This window comes from Mastomys coucha, unplaced genomic scaffold (assembly GCF_008632895.1).
Source record: "Mastomys coucha isolate ucsf_1 unplaced genomic scaffold, UCSF_Mcou_1 pScaffold21, whole genome shotgun sequence".
NCBI classification, from domain to species: domain Eukaryota; kingdom Metazoa; phylum Chordata; class Mammalia; order Rodentia; family Muridae; genus Mastomys; species Mastomys coucha.
Window position 1 is genome coordinate 175,135,501 of NW_022196904.1, and position 20,301 is coordinate 175,155,801.

The 20,301-nt window shown below is 46.8% G+C and overlaps 1 protein-coding gene across 1 annotated transcript in view; it reads right to left on the bottom strand.

Moving 5' to 3' along the window:
* Dnmbp (dynamin binding protein) overlaps positions 1–16,925 on the bottom strand; it is a 94,529-nt gene extending 77,604 nt beyond the window's left edge. The window contains exon 1 of the mRNA XM_031390395.1: positions 16,810–16,925. The gene's annotated coding sequence lies outside the window, so the exon portion shown is untranslated. The remainder of the gene's footprint in view (positions 1–16,809) is intronic.
* Between the last annotated feature and the right edge of the window lie 3,376 nt (positions 16,926–20,301).

Consider the following 20,301-nt stretch of genomic DNA (forward strand, 5'->3'; position numbering starts at 1 on the left):
CTCCAGACAGCACTTCCTGCTCAATGAAGTAACTTCCATCCCCCAGGGTAGGGGGGGCTCCCCGTTAGCCTTGGTGTCAAGTACAACCCCTTATCATTTTCCCTAAACCTGTGCATTCTGAGTTGGACTTCCTCAAATCCTCAGACTGGAACATGCTCCCTGCTTGTGCTGGCCCCAGCCAGGGTGAGACGAGCCCAAAGGATCCCTAGAGCGCTGTGCATGGAGAGCATGTATTATAAAGAACGGAAACCTAGATGGAGTATAGGAAAGCATGGGGTAGTCTCACGGTTCCACTGCTGTAAATCCAGGGGAGAGAGACAGACACCAAGAACATCAAGTTTGAAGGTTTTAAAACCCAGAAGAGGTCAGGAGAGATGGCTCAGGTGTTAGGAGCATTGGCTGTTCTTACAGAAGGCCCACGTTTGGTTCCTGGCACCCACTTGGGGGAGTCACAACTGCCTCTAACTCTGCTTCCAGGAGATCCGATGTCTCCATAGGTGGCCCACATGCACATGGCATGTATACATTCAAGCAGGCAAAGCACTGTGAGAGAATACTGATCACACTGTGAACCCTAGATTGCGGACTATTTACTGGAAAAACCTGTTTCTAGTCATAGTGTGGCTCGGCCCTACCACACACCTTTAATCCAAAAGCTCTCTGCTTCAATATTGTAAAACAGGATTAAATAAAGTCAATCATAGGTCAAGAGGTGACTCAAGAAACCAGTTGACAGGAAGTGAACATAGGATTATTATGGAAAAAACCATAGAGAGTAAGAGGGAGTCAGGAGGACAGATAGAGAGGCGCACAGGAAGGAGAAGGGAGGGATATCCAGTTTGAAAGAGGCTTTTTGGACGGCCATTCCTGGCGGGACATCAGCTGAGGAGGAATGTCAACTGGGTGCTTTCTCTGCCTCTCTGATCTGGCTCTCAAGCCTGTACTGGTAAAATTGAGCGATTGAGATTTTGATAAAAAAATAACCACACTCAAACACAAATTAAAAATTAAAAAAACAAACAAACAAAAAAAACTTAAAAAAAAAATATTAGTGCCTAGGCTCTTCTTCACTCTCCCCTCAAAACTGAGCCGTATACTCATTCTCTCAGAAAGCATAGTGACACCATCTACATCACAAATTCTGTGAAGGGGTCTCCCTGACTGAAAGGCCTGCTCTCCTCCTCCCTGTCTGGGTATGCTTTATGGAGGGAGATCTTGAGTTTTCCCAAGTTTTATAACTGAATTAATACGACCTTCAGGGAATCCACGTAAATGATGTCAGGCCCGCAGTGGGGCATGTTCAACCCTGAGAGCAGCTCTGCTCTTCTCTCCTGATGACACAGGCAAGTGTCCTTTCTCTTCTCTGTGACAGGATTGGAGGTGTCAGAAAATGAAGCCTAAAGCGGCTTCAGGAAGGAAGGAAATGAGAGAAGCTGGGGAGGCAGCGTTTTCCTCCACTGCTCGGGGTCACAGAGCTGACGCTGGTTAGGAGGTCAGCACTTGCTGCCAGGCGACTCCTCAAGGAAAACACCAAAGGATGAACAGGAAAAGTAAACTACAAATGGTGGGGACCCCACCCGGTGGGGAGTTTTAGTGTTTAGTGTCATAGTGTTTCCTCTACACCATGGCAGCTCTAGTGAGTGCTGGCTCTACTTCCAAAAGCTCAAGAACCAAGGGACCACACTCTGGCTGGGAGGGGGTGACTAAGAAACCAAGGTGGACGGGACTCGTTCAACTGCAAAGGTTGTCACATCTCAACTTGTCCCGAGGAGATAGGCAGCATTCTCAGGCAAAGGGATGGGGTAGGGCGCTGAGTTTCTGCTGACCGTGCATGGAAGGGCCCTTCAGTCCTCATATCTGGAGTGAACCTCATGAAGGTCCCCTGAAAACTGTTCTGCCAGGCTTCCATCCCACACCCCGTGAGCTGACACCTCCCTCTCTTTCTAGTTTTAATCTCTTTTTAAAAAGAAATTGCTCATACCCCTTTGCATCAGTATACTCTTTTTTGAACAAAACTATGTAAACGGAAGCCCCACGATTAATGTTTTGAGGCTTACAACATTTTAAGATATTTATGGGGAAAACCTTTTTTCCAAATGACTTAACGTAGGAGTCCCTTAAGTATGCTCTCAGACTGACGTTCCTTAAGTCATGTGTGAACCTCATTTATGAGTGTAAATGTAAGAACCAGTGACTCATAGCTAGATAAAGGGGACATTCAAATCAGGGGTTCCACGGCAGTGCAGATGTGACACGCACAGAATCTATGCTAGAGCAGTTGCACAAGTCAAGATGAACGTGAAACTCTGAAGTGAAACTTGAGGGTGCGGCTGTAGATAACAGCGAGGCGCACAAGTAAAGACAGGCATATCGGAGAGACTTTTCAGGAGAGGCTCAGAGAACCATCTTCCCACAGTGCTCCAAGCAAGGAGGACACCTGTCACCCAGATCTGGGACACAGGCATCGAGTTTCTTTCTTTATCTATTGGTTCAAGGTGAGCTAGCCTTTCGGCCTCAGAAGATTTAAAAGACACAGAATTTCCTTACCCCCCAGCCCATGTCAGCCTCTGAAGTATTCTTGATGCTTTGGGAGAAACAATAAGGAAAGGAAGTAAGAAAACTGTAGCTTTGGGCAGAAAGAACATGGAGAGACACATCTAGCTAGAGTTAAAAATATCTGCGACTATTCCTAGGGTAGGGAATTTAGGTCATTTGAAGGAGCACTGATGTCTAAGCGCCCTAGAAAAAGGACTTGTGGCTTGTGGCGTCCCAGCTTCGTCTCTCACTGCAGTTACAGGATGTAAAACAAGCCTCTTCACTTTCCTATGCCTCACCTTCTTCCTATGTGCAATGATTTACTATAGTAATTGCAGTGACATTTAAATGAATTAATACATTCGAAGCACTCAGACCAGCACCTCATATAGAGCATCCGTGCCGAGGAGAGTCAATTGTGGGATGATAGTCTCAAAATCTCTTCTTTTCTTTTGAAGCACAGGGTCTTACCATGTGGCACTTGCTCTGTAGACCAGGCAGACCTCCAACTCCTCTGCCTGCTTCTGCTTCCCTGGTCTGGGATTAAAGGCATGTGCCACCATACCTGGCCCTCAAAATCTTTTTCACAGCACTGAGGTGTTACAAGGTCTTGAAAGATGCTTGAAAGATTCATCTCAGCTGGGCAGTGGTGGCACATACCTTTAATCCCAGCACTCGGGAGGCAGAGGCAGGGCAGGCGGATTTCTGAGTTCAAGGCCAGCCTGGTCTACAGAGTGAGTTACAGGACAGCCAGGACTGCACAGAGAAATCCTGTCTCAAAAAACAAAAAAAAAAAAAAAAAGGGGGGGGGCGCTTGAGAGATGGCTCAGTGGTTAAGAGCACTGACTGCTCTTCTGAAGGTCCTGAGTTCAAATCCCAGCAAACACATGGTGACTCATAACCACCTGTAATGAGATCTGACGCCCTCTTCTGGTGGGTCTGAAGACAGCGACAGTGTACTTAGATATAATAGTAAATAAAAGACTCAGCTCAGAGATTAAGAGCACTGGCTTCTCTTACAGAGGACCTGTGCTCAACTCCCATCACCCATATGGTAACACAGCCATTTGTAATTAGAGTCCCAGGGGACTCAACACCCTCTCCTGCCTTCTTGGGTCCTGCATCCACATAAAGTAAAGATAAAGGAAAAAATAAGACAAATCTTTAAAATAAAATGAGGGGCCCTAAGGAAGAGGAAGGGGGTGAGCTAATAAGTACTGACTTTCTTGGGGAACGAGAATGTTCTAGAATTAGTGGTGACGTGGTTGGGAATGCAAGAAAGTCACTGACTCATATACTCTCTGGGATTAATTTTTAAAAATGAGTGCCTCCTGTATTTCTGCAATCTCAGCACTTTAATCCACTGGCAGAGGCTTACATGAGCATCCTGCCTGAAAATGGCAGATGTTTACATAGCTTAATCAGCCCCACCTCTGAACCTCACATTTTAAAGAATATTTTAGTCTTGCAACTTATATCTGGAAATGAGGGCAGTGCAGTGTCTGGTGATTTGTGCATTCGCTGTTTGGGGAGACATCACAGAACAACTTGTTGGGGCAGTGAGCTATCTCAGCAGACAAAAGCATCTGACTAAGGTCGTGAGTTCAATTCCTGGAGCCCACCTGGCAGGAGAGAACTGACTCTTGTACATTTTCTTCTAATCTCCACACATGTGCTATAGCAACACACAGATACACACACATGCATGCACACACACATGCACAGATACATGTAAATAAATATTTTAAAATGAACGCTTTGTGTGGGTGGGTGTTGCCAAGTACTGATCCCAGAGCCTTATGCATTCTATATACTTGCTCTATCCATGAACTTGAATGGGAAATAATGAGCAAATTTAAAATTGGAAATCATAATTATTCTCAAATTGAATTAATAACTATGGAAATAATAGGATCTGACCCTTAAGCAAGAGAGCATTAGTTTCAATTTCTTCTTTCTTTTTCCTTTGTGTGTGTGTGTGTGTGCGTGCGTGTGTGTGTGTGTGCGTGTGCGTGTGTGTGTGTGCATGTTTTTTAGGTAAGTCTTTTGTACCCTAGGCTGGCCTTGAACTCACTATGTAGCCACAGATGGCCTTGAACGCCTGATCCACTTGTTTCCACCTCTTAAGTACTGAAACCATTGGCATGTGCCACAACACATGTATGTGATATGATCCAAGCCAGGGTTCCACTTGTGCTGGGCAAACTCACAGCCAACTGAGCCACACCCCAGCCCTAGTTTCAATTTCTGACTCTGTGACCTTGGCAAAGTTCAGTTGGCAACTCCTCAGAATGTTAGTTTCTTCATCTGTAAATGAAGATAACAGGGATGTGCTTCCCAGTGTGCGTAGGGCAAGGATGAAATCTGAAATGTCAGTAAACTTCCGGAACACCTCCTAACAAAAGGCAGGCGCGCTCAGGAGACATTGCTGTGATGATGCCGGTCATGGGGGCAGGGAGGAGGGGAGGCAGGCAGGACGGGCGGGGATCATCACCCAGATTAACTCCAGCACAAACAATAGAGGTGAAGCAGCATTTCTGGGCAGAGCTCACTTCTCCAAACGGCAACTGTGTTCTTGAGCAGAGGGAGAAAAGTGAGTCCTGTGGTTGTTGGTCATGGGGAAAGAGCAACAGACACCCCTACATGGTGTGTTCGTACAATGCAGAAGATTCGTAACAGACCCGCACAGATTTGGCAGTTGTCTACAAAGGAGACTCCTATATATGGGCCCAAGAAAACCTTTGCTAAATACCTTCTGGGGATAAAGGGAGGACATGAATTTATTTATTTTTATTAAAAATGCCATGTATTTCTAGGAAAAGAGCTTAGGCTCTGCAGGTAAGTCGTGTAAACACAGCAGCCTGACTCCCTCTGCCTTCTCTGAGGACGTGACGGCCACAAGTCTCCCGCCCTCAGCCTTGTTTACAGCACTGTGGCTGGGAAAAAAGGAAACCTCACACCTCCCTGTGCCTGGAGTCCTTCCACCCACCACTTGCAGTAAAACTCTCCTCAGGGCAGACAGACCTTGTTAAGATCTAGTTCCCAACACGGGTTTGGCCTCATTCCCTGCCACCCTCCATACACCCCAATCTCTGGCCAAAACCAGTTCCACGCCAGCCACTCTCTGCAGGGCCACGTGGGGCTGCACAGCTGCTTGTCCCTCTGCCCAAGTGAACACTCTGAACAGGACGGTGACACCAGCAAAGTAACTGTCTTCCCTGCAGACTAAGACTCTGATGCAGCTTGCAGCTTGCAGCTTGCAGCCGCAGCCGCAGCCGCAGCCGAAGCCCCGGCCTGCAACAGAAGGCTACTTTTCAGCTCTGTTAGCTTCTGTATGCACGGCGGCTTCCTTTGCTTGCGCACAGATAATGAGTGTTTAATTTGAGGATTTTTTTCAAATTTAAATTATTTAAGCAAAGGTCCCATACTGTTCCCACAAGCTATCTAGGAACTCACTGGGTACCCCAAGCTGGCCTCAAACTTGTGGCAATCCTCCTGCCTCAGTCCCCCAAGTCTAGGAGGACAAGAACGTACTGCCATGCCACCCTGAAGTGCTTGGCATTTTTCACTCATTTACTTACAATAAGATCACCCCTGACTAACACACTACTTGCAAATAATTCATTTTAATTTTTAAGCATGTCAAGTCATTATATGAGACAACAAACTCAGTTTGAATTTCATTTATTATGAATAAGCTTTGACTAAATACTAGTCAAATTCATCTAGAAGCTTTTTCAGAGACATACTGTTAACTGACACTTTACTAAAATGACCACCCTCATTAGGGCTATAATCAACTCATTGAATGTCTTTCTCTATGTCTTAGTTTAACTATTTGGCTTTAAAACTAGATGAAAATACTGACACTGAGCTATTTTCTTCTTGGAACCTTTGAATCAGTGACAGATCAAATATAGCAATTGTCACAGCATCTGTCTGTGTTATTTTAACACTGGCTTGTGATCCTACGGAGCCATCAGGTGATGGATGGGCTAATGTAACACGGCCCCCCTCCCGGGAGGAAGGGAGAGAGAGAGGGAGGGAGGGAGGGAGGGAGGGAGGAACCCAACCTGATCTCTCCATGCCCACAGTGATGCAGACCCTGGAATTACTGCATCTGGATACTGGTCGTCAGAACCTGTGCTGCTGAAATCTGTAGTTTCCAAGCCTTCTTTATTAGCAGCATGATGCATACATAGTCCTGGGAGCTGCTCAAGTCTCCGGGACCAGCGCAGGTAGGTGCCTGCAGAGTCTGGTCCCAAAACAAACTCAACTTTCCTCTACCCAACCCTCGGGATCCGCAGGTGCTTTCTGGTAACAGAGCCACACCGTCAGATAATAACATCCTGAAGAGGTTCTGGCACTGAGCTCAGGGAACCCTTAAAGCAGCATACTGTCCCTAAAGAAGAAAACCAGAGGCCTCCGTCCTCCCCCATAGCTCTAGGGAACCTGGAAACTGCCTGGCCAGATAGTTACAAAATTTTTTCAAGGCACAATGTATTCGTTGTCATACAACGTGATAATGTCACTCCCTGACACCTGGCACACTCTAGAAGGCTCCTCAGAAATTACCTCAGGAACAGACCAAACTACATGGGCCAGTGAATTTGGAACCTTCTGCAGTAGCCATTATAGCCATTAAATTAAGCTAACTCACTTTAGAAACACAAGTGTGAAATTGTGCCAACCAAACTTCTAAAAAAAATTTCATGTTGTAGGAAATCTTAGGACAAATGGCCAGTTTCATCAACAAATAAATTATAAGCAAAATATTTCAATTTAAACTAAGAACAAACAAATTTTAAACTGTTTAAGAAATGTATGAAATGTAAACTATGTAATTTTCTTGGACCGATTTTTAAAATGGATTATTTAAGAAGATAATGGGTCTAGGGAAATGGCACAGTTAGGTGGCACAAGCCTGAGGACCTGACTGTGGATTCCCCAGAGCCCACACAAAAACTGACCTCCACAGTCTACACATCTGTACCCTAGCATGTGACAACAGGAGACCGGAGTCGGAGATGGGAGACTCTCCGGAAGCTGGCCGGCCATCGAGCCTGGGTTACGCAGCGGCAGGGAGACTGCCTTGGACAAGCTGGGAGATGGGTGAAGCTCAACACCTGAAGCTTGTCCTCAGGCCTCCAAAAAAGTGCACCGTGGTACGTGGGAGCCCACAAGAGACACACGTGCATAATTAATTAATTAAAAAATGATTGCATGTGAACGTAATCCTAGCACTCGGGAAGCTGAGGCAGAAGGACCACCGTGAGTTTAAGGCTAGCCCAAGTCTGCCTGGCAGACTTCAGTTACAGTCGGCAACAGACCTTTACAGAAGGTTCTTACTGACATACAAGCTTCTCTACATTAACCTGAGGGCTAAAGCGATAGTTTCCACCTGCGATCATCCTGGCGATTCCATGCACCAGGCGCTCATGGACATGGCTGACAAGCTCACGGCTGGTGTATTATCTTACATCATATTAGTTATTTTATATTGAAGACAAGGCCTCCCCACAGCACTGACCTCAGGACAGCATTATCACATCCTTGTAGCAGCTGTCAGTCAACTATCCCACACTGTGCTGTGAATAGGAGATCTGGCCAATGGGGTACAACAGCGCAGAGCCAGGTCCAGAACACTACTTATTGTTCAGAAACAACAGAAAAGGCAAAAAAGTGTCTACTTTACTAGAGATGGGAGGAGAGAACAAACCAGAAACAGGAGATCACGGGTGTGAGGCTGGGGAGTGAAGTACAACTCGGCACATCCATTGCAACTTTTTCTGCTGACGGGGCAGGCTCATTTGTGCTAAAAGAATCGCAGCAGCGTGAGAACAATGCCTGCCTGGCGTGCACGGGGCCCAGGCCCCATGGCTGGAGGTCAGCACCAGGCATTCTCTCTGGTCCACTCCCATCATGGCTGTCAGCATCCCAGATCCTCACTCTGCCTCCAGAAAAATGCAACCCTCCTCAAGCCCACAGCAGAGGCTGGCACAAAGGCAGAGCCTGCCTGGGTAGACAGTGTACTAGGCTCTGCTCACACGGTCGGGGAGCAAATGGGATCCCACTCCTTCACCGCTCCCTCGAATTAGGAGGCCAAGAGCTGTACTTTCTCATCCCCAACCCCTGCAGGCTTCCTGTCTGGGCCACAAGATGGATTTGTTGAAGGGGCACATTGAGGTGCCTGGGTACCTTGGTATTTGAGGGATGAGTAAGGTGTCAGCTGTATTCCAGAAGGCGGCAAGGGTTAATGCAAACCGGGGACACACATTCCAGCCGATCAGGATACAGGGATGGGCATAAGGAGGAAGTACAGCTGTGTGGAATTGAACTTGCTGATGAGAGGAATGTTAGCTTAGGAATTAGCTCATTTCCTGCTATTTATATGATCACATGTCCAAGGGACATACCACAAGGCAAACAGAGATTAGGGAAACAAAACGATTCTGTGGAGATTTCTTTCAGTGTCAAGAGAAGATAGGTGTGGTGGTGTGCTACTGCACACTGTACTCCCAGCACTTGGGAGGCTGAGGCAGGAGGATCTTTGAAATTCCTAGACCAGCAGGATCTTCATAGCAAGTCCCAGGCCAGAGGCCAGGGCTGCATGCTGAGACATTTACTTAAAATAAACCTATTTTCTTCACTCCATTTATTTTGTGAAAGGGAAGCTGTGACCTGAAGGGGAAGAAGGAAGAGGACTAAACCGATGCTAAACGACATTAAATCATCCAGTCAATGCCTCTGCTCCATTGGGGTCCAGACCACAAATGCTCCACATACAACTACAATGATTCGGGGCCTGGTGATCAGTACGTTGTGGCTCCTTCAGGCTCAGTCTGGTCCAAGTGACCAGCAGGCTTCTCCCCACACCTAAAGCTAACTATAGCCTGTCACCCTCCACCATCCTTCCCAGAGGACCAAGGTGAGCCCAAAGTGAGCTGATGGCCTAGCCCTGAACAAGGAGGAAGGCTCTGAAACCACGGTGATAAGCGCATCCCCTCCTCCAAGCATGAAAAAATAGTCCATTAACAGCTTTTTACAAATTTTCTATGTATAATAATAACAATAATAACTATATATGTGTATATGTGTATACATATGTATATGTACACATATACACATACAAGTAATTAAGGGGAAAAATACTGGTCTAAAGTGGAAGAGCAGGGATAGTGGTAACTGAGTGTCCAGCAGCTGTCACTGAAGAGCCACCTATGTCTCTACACGTTGGATAGCCACGGTAATTTCTTAGAATATCCTTAAGGTTTACACCCCGAGGAGAAACTGGCCCAGAGCAAGGCACTAGTTTTCTTGTGTCTTTACTGACGATCACACTGACCGCGACAGTTATAACACTGACCACGACTCTTCTTCACACAGCTATTTGAATTTTGGCTCTCAGCAGCAGAAGTTCGAAAACGTGGCCTCATGGTGAAGAAAGTTTGTATTAGACCCTTGGGATTTGACCATACATTAATACAAGGAGAGTGCAGAAATACTGAGGACTCTTACTTACGTTGTAACGACTCCCCATACAGCTCAGGGTTTGGGCTTTACAGCCGGAGTGAAGCTGTCTTGTTTCCTAGAGGAAAAATTCTGCAAGTGTTCCGTAAGGGCTAACAGCTATCAACAGCTATCAAGGTATCTGCGACACAAAAGCTCAATAAATTATAAGCAGAGGAAACCCCTTCCCCTGATGGAGGCACACTCACAAACTGCACACCTTCATCTAAGCACTGGGAGGCACTGCGTGGCACAGAGCCTACACGGCACATGGAGGGCCTTTGAAGGTGGGTCATTCCTTGATCAGAACTGCACCACATCTGAGTATAATTATACTCACAACATTAACATACAATTTGCACCGGTTGCAAATACATTTATAGTGTTGATAAATGGCTTTTTACTAAAGATTAATAATAATACATAGGATATGGAACACTAAATATATATGCATATATATATATACATAAATATATATACATATATATGCATACCCTGGACAGCCTGGAACTCACTATGTAGACCAGACTGGCCTCAAACTCAGCTCATCTATCCATCTCTCCTCAGCACTGGGATATACACACATACACACACACACACACACACACACACACACACACACAGAGAGAGAGAGATTATAGATGTAAATTTATAATATATATGTGTATATATACACATATATATGTATATATGAGTGTTCTGCCTGCATGCATATATGTACACCACATGCATGTCTAGTACCAGATCCCATGGCACTGGAGCTAAAGATGGTGGTGAACCACCACATGGGTGCTAGGAATCGAACCTAGGTCCTGAAGAGCAGCAAGCGATTGCTGAGCCACTGCTCCAGCTCTCCACCCCACATGCTGTCTTCTAGTGCACTTATTTCTCTGTGTGCTTTGTTTGAGTGTGGTCCTGCAAGGTGGGAGTGTTTGCTTTATGTGTTTTAACTTTGATGCTACGGCTCTTCGTTTTCCCCAGGCACTGTTGGTGTGTGTATGTGTGTGCGCTCACTTCTCCTCTTTGATACTCTGTATCACACGCCACAGCTGCCTGGTCCCTGTGTAACAGGCGGATGCTGGGGTTAACCTGCTCCCCAACACCACAAGTAACTACAACAGTGAACACCCTCTTCTACTTTCTGTGTCTGCGTAGAGAGCTGTGTAGCACTTCTGAGGGTGATCCTTGACTCGTTTTTACCATCGCTGAACCCGTCTCTGTCTCTCAGAATTATCTGTGCCCTGATGTTTTGCCAGCATCCAGCTTTGGGCACTTGATCTGATCTCAGAAGTGCTAAGTGACAGCTTACTATTTTAGTTTGTATTACTAGTCCTTTTGAGCATCTCTTAGGCACACAGCTTCTTGGAAATGCGGGCACACTCTCTTTGAGCTGTTCTGTTGGAGCTGAAGTCTGTAGTGTCACTGGTCTGCAGAAAGATTAGAAGGTGGATAGTCTCTGGTACATTTACGCCTTGACCCCATCTTCTTATCTGATCTATTCTATTTTCATTTGATCAAGATAAATCTTTTATTTTATATTACCAAATAAGTTATTTAATCTAGGTTTATGCATCTCAAATTTTGTTTTAAAAAACTTCCTGGGGCTGGAGAGATGGCCCAGTGGTTAAGAGTACTTGCTGCTTTCAGAGGACCCAGGTTCAAGTCCCAGGACCCATATCAAGCAGCTTCTGAGCACAGGGGGAGCTGAGGCCTTTTCTACCTCTGCAGGTGGTGCGCTAAATGCACACTCACACAGACACACACATGCACACACACACATGCATTCAATGCACAATGTAGACACACACACGCACACACATGCACTCAACGCACAAACTACACACATGCACACATGTATACACACCTGCACATGTACACACACACACATGCACTCAATACACAAACCACATACACACACATACACACTCTCATACACACATGCACGTACATGCACACATGTGTACACACATACACACACACATGCACTCAGAGAATATTAAGAATATTTTAAAAATTCCATCTGTGGGCCTCATCTGTGACTCTAAGTCTTAGAGACATTGAATCCACATTGCATCTAGCCCTCTCCTGTTTTCTATTTGATGAGCTAGGTTTTCTGATAGCATCTAGGGGTGGGGGGTGAATGAGCAGGAGGGAGGCGGGCAGGAGGGAAGCAGGGAAGGAGATGGGGGGAGACCAGAAGAAACTTTTCTATTTTTTTTTCTATTGAGTCATGACACCCTTCCCCTTCTCCGTGATTCCCATGGTGCACTGTTCTCTAGCTCACCACCTGTCCCACTGGTGCGGAACGCCACACCTGTTATGTCCCACTGGTCTGTAGCTCTTGCTCCAGGGTTTATTGCTCAGGTTTTCATTACAGTGACATCCTCATCATCTTGTGATGACCAGCACAGCGTCATTCATTTTAAAGTTCATGTAACTGTTCCTAGGCCAAAGTTTACTTTTTCTTATACAATTTGGGGTAAATTCATTAAGTTGCTCAGAAATTATATTTTGATAGTTTTTAAAGTTGGGATTACATTAAATTTATAAATTATTCTGAGCAGGCTCAGCATCTTTCTAATGGTAGAATGTTCTACCCGTATGCCTTTCTACTTATTTGCCTTATTATTATTATTTTTTTTTAGAGCTTGGAAATAATTTAAAACTAACAAAAGAGGCTTAAGAGTAGAATGAGTGTCTCCTTTCTGGAATCGCCGTGTTAGCAGCCATCATTGCTGTCTTGGGTCGTCAGTGCGCCTATGCGTGTTTCCCTGGCCCTTAGAAGTTGGGTACAGCCTCCTTGATTTTTATCTCTAGAGACTTCACCACCTCATTTTTTAAGTCCTTTGTGCCCCTATCCCCAGTGTGTGTGGTCAAACCCAAGACTTTGCATGTGTCAGCTGGGTGAGCACTCCACTCCTGAGCTGTCCTCAGGGCCTTTGTCAGAGCTTGAGTCCTCCACGCGAGCCCAGAGGGACGAACTTTGTCCTTCCTCGACTTGACCCTATTGTGAGTCTTATTTCTCTTCGTTATTTTCTAGATGGTTCTAGTAGTTCAGGATGCTTAACACAGCCTTTTCTCTCATCCTCTGAACAGCTATTAAATTCTGACTCTCTGGGTTTCTGAAGCAGAGCACAAAGACCCAGGAATGTGTTTCCTTAGGAAGACATGTGGACATTCTTATTAGGAGAAATAGCTGTTGGTTTTTTTTTTTTCAAATATTGAATCTTGGCCTACTTTATGGTGCTACAAAATATCTAAATTAGGACATGGGTATTTCTCAGATACGTATTTTCTTTCTTTCTAAGCCAACAGTATTCGTTAGGTCTCCCATCCAAGTACTAACCAAGCTTAACCCTGTTTAGCTTCCGCAGTCAAATGAGATGAAGCACATTTAAGGTGATATTGCTACAAATAATTCTGCCCTTGATCCCCCATGATCCCCTGCTCCCAACATGTCCCCTGCCCAGCATCTATTCTTAACCTTTTCAGAAGGACAGAGAAAGACCCTGAAAGGCTGCCCTCTTACTCAGAGTCGAAGCCGGAGTTTTGACTATGGCCTATTCTGAGGTGTCCTTTCCCACTCCAATCACCTCTTCATCTGCCACTTTCCCCATGTCCACCCTGCCTGGCCTCTGTGACCTTGCCAGCCCTCCCAGCTATCAAGCCTGTTCCTGTTCCAGCCTCTCTCTCTCTCTCTCTCTCTCTCTCTCTCTCTCTCTCTCTCTCTCTCTCTCTCTCTCTCTCTCTCTGCCTCCCACTCTTCCCTCAGGCCAGAGCTCAGGAGACATCTCAGCTGAGGTCTTCTCCCATCCCTCTGGGTGAACAGCGACATCACCCCCACGCGCTCCTATCTAGCCGCCTGGAACTTTCCACTGTACTCTGATGATGGGATCTGCTATGTTCACACACCCACTGGAGCACGCACGAGTCCGCCTTTGCCCACTCTGCTCACACTTTTGCCCTGACTCCTACAGTAGGGCCTGGTTCCAAAAGTATTTGCCAAATGAATGAATGAATAAATGCATGAACGAACGAACTGCTCGGCATCAGAACACAGCCCTCAGATTCAAACTCCTTGAACAGCACCTTGTTGTGCTGTCAGTTCCTGGTGGCCACATAGCTTCAGCCTACAGAAAAGACTTGCAACATCAAAGATGAAGTAATTCATTTTAGCTGCCCTGTGGCTACATTTTTTTTTTCTTTTTAAGACAAGGTCTCACTATGTAACCTTGGCTGGTCTCAAACTCACAGAAATCCACCTGAGTTTAAAGGATTAAAGTCCCAAGCCACCATACACCACACCAGGTAGTATGGCTTTCTCTTTAACGCCAAAGATGAAGTGCCTAAGTTAGCACTCAGTGTATATAATAGCTGTTTCATGGAGGGTGGGGGATGGGACAGGGGATGGGGTGAGGGGTGGGGGTAGGGTTGGGGGTGGGGGATGGGGCAAGGGATGGTATGGTTATGGCTGGGAGGCTCCATCTCCCTGCTGTCCAGGTGAGAAACTATCTCATAATGAACTCCCAAAAGCAAGACTGAGTGATTTAGTCTTGAAAATTAATTTTTTCAGAGGCTTTCATGGCTGGGTATAATACGAAACAATTCCGCATTCGCTGGTGTGGAACTTTGGAGGAGTATTCTGAATGAATCTCAAGAATGCTTTATTAACCAGAACAACAGCAAGGCTTAAGAACCTCACAGGACCCTGCAAGAGTGGCAAAGCCACAGGCAATATGCTAACTGACGTGTGCTTTGTCCCAAAGGAAAAGAAACAACAAACCTGGAAAAAAGAAGCTAAGCTTTGTAAGCGCAGGGAGGTAGCAAGCCTCTGCTTGTAAATGGTTTGAGTCATTTTTTAAAGTCTGCCTTCCCACCCTGCCCAATGTGAGACTAAGTAAGCAATCTGTAGCTTAAAATATGGCTCTGCATTTATTTTAGCCCAGTACAGATCAAAGTGACCCAGAAGGCTAGGAACGGTGATGAACTTGAAGCGTTGGAACGCAGCATGCAGAAGAAGTTTCCTTCTAAGGCAGAGGGAAAGAGCTCTGCTCTGGAGCCGTCCCTCATGGGATTCTGCAAACACAGAGGTAAGCGTCCGGAAGGGCTGTCTGCTCAACCCTTGCTCGATCCTTCTTTCGGCAGGGGTAGAGCGTATCCTGCAGTACTGCAAGCTCAGTGGGCACTCTGGGCGAGGCTCTGCCCTGCTATGTGGGTGAAGGAGGAATGTGAAGAGGGTCTCGCAGGCAGAGGGGGTGCTCAGAGGAGCATGGGGCCAGAAAAGAGGAGTGAGTGGGATGAAGAGGTTAGGAGGCCCTACTTTGTGGGTTAGGGAACAAATAGCTCATACATATTTGAACAGCGACTATAAAGATTACTATCACATGCCAGCCCAAACCATACACAATGTGATAAAGGTTAGCTTAAAAGTGAGCACAGTTTGAGTCAGAGTGTTCTACGCTTATTGGAAAAATTACCTGTAACAACAGGCATGCATGTCACTCCCATGCCAGACTTAGCACTTCCCCACTACACACCAGGCTCTCTGTCTAGACAAACCATTGGGTGACATGAACACAGAAACATCAGTGACACACACACACACAGTGACACAAACAAATAGACGGGGTTCACTCATTTCAGCCCAATACTCATGATATGAGTGGGAGAGCTGGGAGTGACAGTGAAGCTGAACATCTGTTACATAATATGTAGGATTAATTTTGTTTTCTTAGGACTTTGTTGTCACCAGGAGGGATCTGTTTCAAGTAAGTTAATGTACACATTAAAGACTTCATAAGGGCCTGAGAGATCACGAGATTCAGTAGTTTCGGGGGATGAGTCCCGATGGATACACTGACTTGAACATTATACCTCCAACTCTGCTTTTCCTACGTGCAGTACTAACTGAGAAATTAGGTCTGTGTGCTGCAAAAGTTGCCTGTTGATTAGTCAGCTCTGTCAGCGGCATGTCACTCGAATAAGTACAGTGGAGTCTAAACTATGCTCCTACCCGAGTATCGGTGTCATCACTCGCTTGTCACCATTATTAATTAGGAAGTTCCACGAGGTGCTCCCATGACTATAAAAGAAGTACTGTAAGACAGGTTACAGAATTTCCCGTCCATAACTCCACATACGACCTTGCTTTTCAAGTTGGTTCTTAAACACAACCCTGTGCCCTAAACATTCTTCGCAGTTCTTAATACACACCAGATGCCATCCTGTCTGGTCCCCCCAACACCCCTTTATTCGAGTGACAGACAACCATCCTCCTCTGACACACGCATGCCTGGCATCAGTACAATCGTCCTGGGTACCTAAAAACTCCAGTAACCCAAAGCTGCATCTCCAGCTAAATATAAAGAGTCCCGGGTTGTTTGGGAAACCATCCCAGCCTGGCTGTCACGGAATCCCGGCCTCACATGCCCACCAGCTGCAGCAGCGACCCGGGGGCAGGACTGGGACTCAGTTCTTCAACTCAAAGCCAAGAGGCAGGGCGGCGCAGTGACAGCGCCCCGACTGGACACCGCGTTCCCGCCCCGGCACAGCCCCTAAGGCTGCGGGGAGCCCCCTGCACCCCTCGGCCGGCCATGCGAGAGGACAGCGAGGGCCTCGCGCCCCGCAGAGCGCAGCTCGGCGCGACCGGGAGCAGCGTGGCAAGCCCGGCTCGCCCCGCAGGCGCCCGGCCCCGCCACCCCGCCACCCCGCCACCCCGCCACCCCGCCACCCCGCCACCCCGCCGGCGCCCGGCCCCGCACCGACCTGCTGCTCTCTGCGCTTGGCGTTCCCTCCGCGCACGGCCACTGGTGGCCCGGCTGGGCCGCGGTCACCTCCCCTCGGCGGCGGCGGCGGGCGGGCCGATCCGGGTGACTCCGCGCCGCCCCGCCTCCCTCCGCGCCGCTTCCGCCCGGTGGCCCCGGGCTCCGCTTCCCGCGTTCGCGCCCCCTGGCGGCCGCCCGGCCCGTCGCCTCGCCACGTCAGGGCTCGGGCTCCCAGGGCCTCTGGGGAAACTAAGGCACGGGCGGCTCCCTCGCTCAGGCTAGAATTCGGATTCCTACGCACCCGCGCTACCGCCAACCTAGAAATTCTCTTACTCCGCGGTGTAGGCTAGCCTCGAACCTTCGATCCTCGTCCACTCCCCCAAGTGCTGGATTATAGGGGAGCCCGGCCAGGTCACTGCCCAGCCCTCATCGATTTTTTTTTTTCTTCTCCCGAGCGAAGTCACGCAAGACAATTTTGAGAATTTAAAAGCAAGGAACCAAAGGATACTAGAACCCAACGCCTCGGTTTCTGAAAAGTCCCCGAGGATTTCTGACAAAGATCGCAAGTGCGTGGAGGGGTTGGTGCAAGTGCTGGGACTCACGATGTGGGGGTGGGGGGGACCTGATTTAAAGAATGCGAGAGTCTTATTTCACTATGCACACACAGCAGAGATAAGGCTTTATTTTAAAATCTCACTAGCTAGCTTGTTTCTTGAATCTTTAAAAATCGTAGTAAACTAGACATAGCATAAAGTGTATCGTTTGAATCATTGTAAAGTGCGCAGTTCATCGGAGTAGTAGGTAAATTCTCATTGCTACGCAACCATCATCTTGTCCGTCACCAGAACCTTTTAATCTTCCCGAACTGAAACTGCTCTCATCCTACAGGGACTCCACTCCCAGCGATCCCTCTTCTCCCGTGTCCTTAAGAATTCTTCTACTCTGGAGAAATGGAATCCACAATGCTTGTCCTTTGGGTGTCTGGCTTGTTTCGGTTAGAATAACGCCCTGCGTTTCATCTGTGCTGTTCTAGGTGTCGGGATTTCCTTCCTTTTTACTGCTAAGTGTACTGCCTTGTGTTTATGCGTTTATCCTTCACGGGGCACTCGGCGGGGCTTCCCTTTTGGCTGCCGTGGATAAGGCTATGACCCAAAGCGCACTCCTACCTACTGGGATCATTGCTTCTGGTTCTTTGCAGCCTGCTAGGGGTGAAGCTGCTGCTCACACTGCTCTCCTCCTTTGCTGTTTCAACACTGAAGGAAGAAATTTCTTTGTAGTAACACATAAATATTCCAGATTTTTGTTTTTAAAAAATTTATTAAATGCTTTCGTTGCCTCTGAGCTTTCCTTCCCTCTTTCAAGTAAATTGACAATCTATCGCCTAGATAATGACAGTATTGTTACTTTTCTTTCTTTTTTCTTCTTTTTCTTTCTTTCTTCCCTTTTTTCTTTCTTTCTTTCTTTCTTCGTTTTTTTCTTACTTTCTGTCTTTCTCCCCTTCTTTCTCTCCTTTTTACTTTCTTTTTTGAAACAGGCTCTCCTCTCTCTTGTGTAGCTCTGGCTGTCCTAAATCTTGCTATATAGACCAGGCTAGCCTCAAACTCCCAGCGATCCATTTGCCCCTGCCTCCACCTTCAAGTGCTGGGAGGAAAGGTGTGCATCACCACACCCAGGCACTAATGCTTGTTATTATTAACTAACCACAATTCTGTTTTCTGTGTGTGTGCTTTTCTAATGTGGTTTGGAGCCAAGGAGTCCTTATGAAAGCCAGATGAACTGGAAGCAAAGATTCCATTTTGAAACTAAAACAACATTGGAACAGCTTAGCATAACTCAGCTCTATCTAAATGCCTCTATTTCTTTAAACATTTATAATTTATTTACTTTCTTAGTTACTTACTGGGGTACAAGGCACTTGAGGCAGGGCTCTCATGGGGAGGTCAGAGGACAACTTCTGGGAGCCAATTCTCCCCTACCATGTGGCTTCCAGGCTTGACAGCATGTGTCTTTCTCTCTGAGCCATTTCTCCACCCCAATCTAAACATTTTCCTTCTACATAAGAGTCAGTTCCGAAACGACCAGGTCACTGACTCTCAGAGGTCTGCTCTTTGGTGGGTGAACTAAAGTTTGAGGCTGAGGGCATCATGGAGATTCTAAATCAAGAACAGTATAACAGCATTCCTCTGAGGCAGGCAAGCATAGGAATCTAGTTTGGGGTTACACAGCACCCTCTTGTAATAATTCACGAGACAGAGAGTTCTGTGTCCCCAAAATAATAGCATACATTTCCACACCTGGAACTGGTAACCAGACTGGTAACAATCAAATGGCATATTCCCAACATATCCACATTAAAAAAAAAAAAAAAAAAGCAAAAAAAAAAACCCTTGATCTGGCCTGAACTGGTTTTGTATGTATTTCCAGTAACACAAAGCAATGCCTTCCCTTTTCAGAATGAATCTGCTATTTACTAACTTTTGCCTATGCATAAAGATTAAAATGAGCATATGATTAAAATTGGGTGTATTCCAGAAGGAGACAGACATGCACGGTAATAAAAATTAATAACCTAACCTATCAGTCAAAATAGACAGAGAATAGCCCAAAATATGCCCCTTGATAGCCAGTCCTTACTTCCTTTAGGTCACTGGGAGGCCTCAGCTGCTGCCTGGGGCCCTTGGACACTCTTTCCTCAGGGCCACTGACCATCAGGGCAGTGAACCCCTCTCTAAATCTTTACTCTCTATCCCCTTTGCAAGTCAGTGTGAGCCATTGTCCTCAGTGTGAGCCCTTGTCCTCAGTGTGAACCCTCCTTCTCAGTGTGAGCCCTTGTCCTTAGTGTGAGCCCTTGTCCTCAGTGTGAGCCATTGTCTTTGGTGTGAGTTGTCCTCAGTGTGAGTTGTTGCCCTCAGTGTGAGCCCTTGTCCTCAGTGTGAGCCCTTGTTCTCAGTGTGAGCCCTTGTTCTCAGTCTTTTTGGATAAGAGGCTGAGAATGTTGAGATAGCCCGTCTCTGGTAAGTCTTTCTCTGAACAAGGGAAACTCACCATATTCTTGACACAAAATGGAGCTGTGCAGACATTTGGGATTCAACCTGCCCAACAGACGGCAGGGCTCCCTGCCATCATGGAAGTCATACTCCACAATTATGAATCAGGAGATAAATTATATGCCAGATCAACATGGAGCATGAAAAGAACCAGCCAGGGACACAGCTTTCAGGGAGAAGAAACTGCAAAGCTCTGAAAGCAAAAGCAACTCATCCACCTGAGAGAGGACTGGGTGTGAGCAAGAAGAGAGGTGTGAGTCCAGAAAACACACAGTGGCAAGCAAGGTGTCTGAGGACCAGGTGTGAGCAAGAAGAGAGGTGTGAGACCAGAAAACACACAGTGGCCAGCAAGGTGTCTGAGGACCGGGTGTGAGCAAAAAGAGAGGTGTGAGACCAGAAAACACACAGTGGCCAGCAAGGTGTCTGAGGACCAGGTGTGAGCAAGA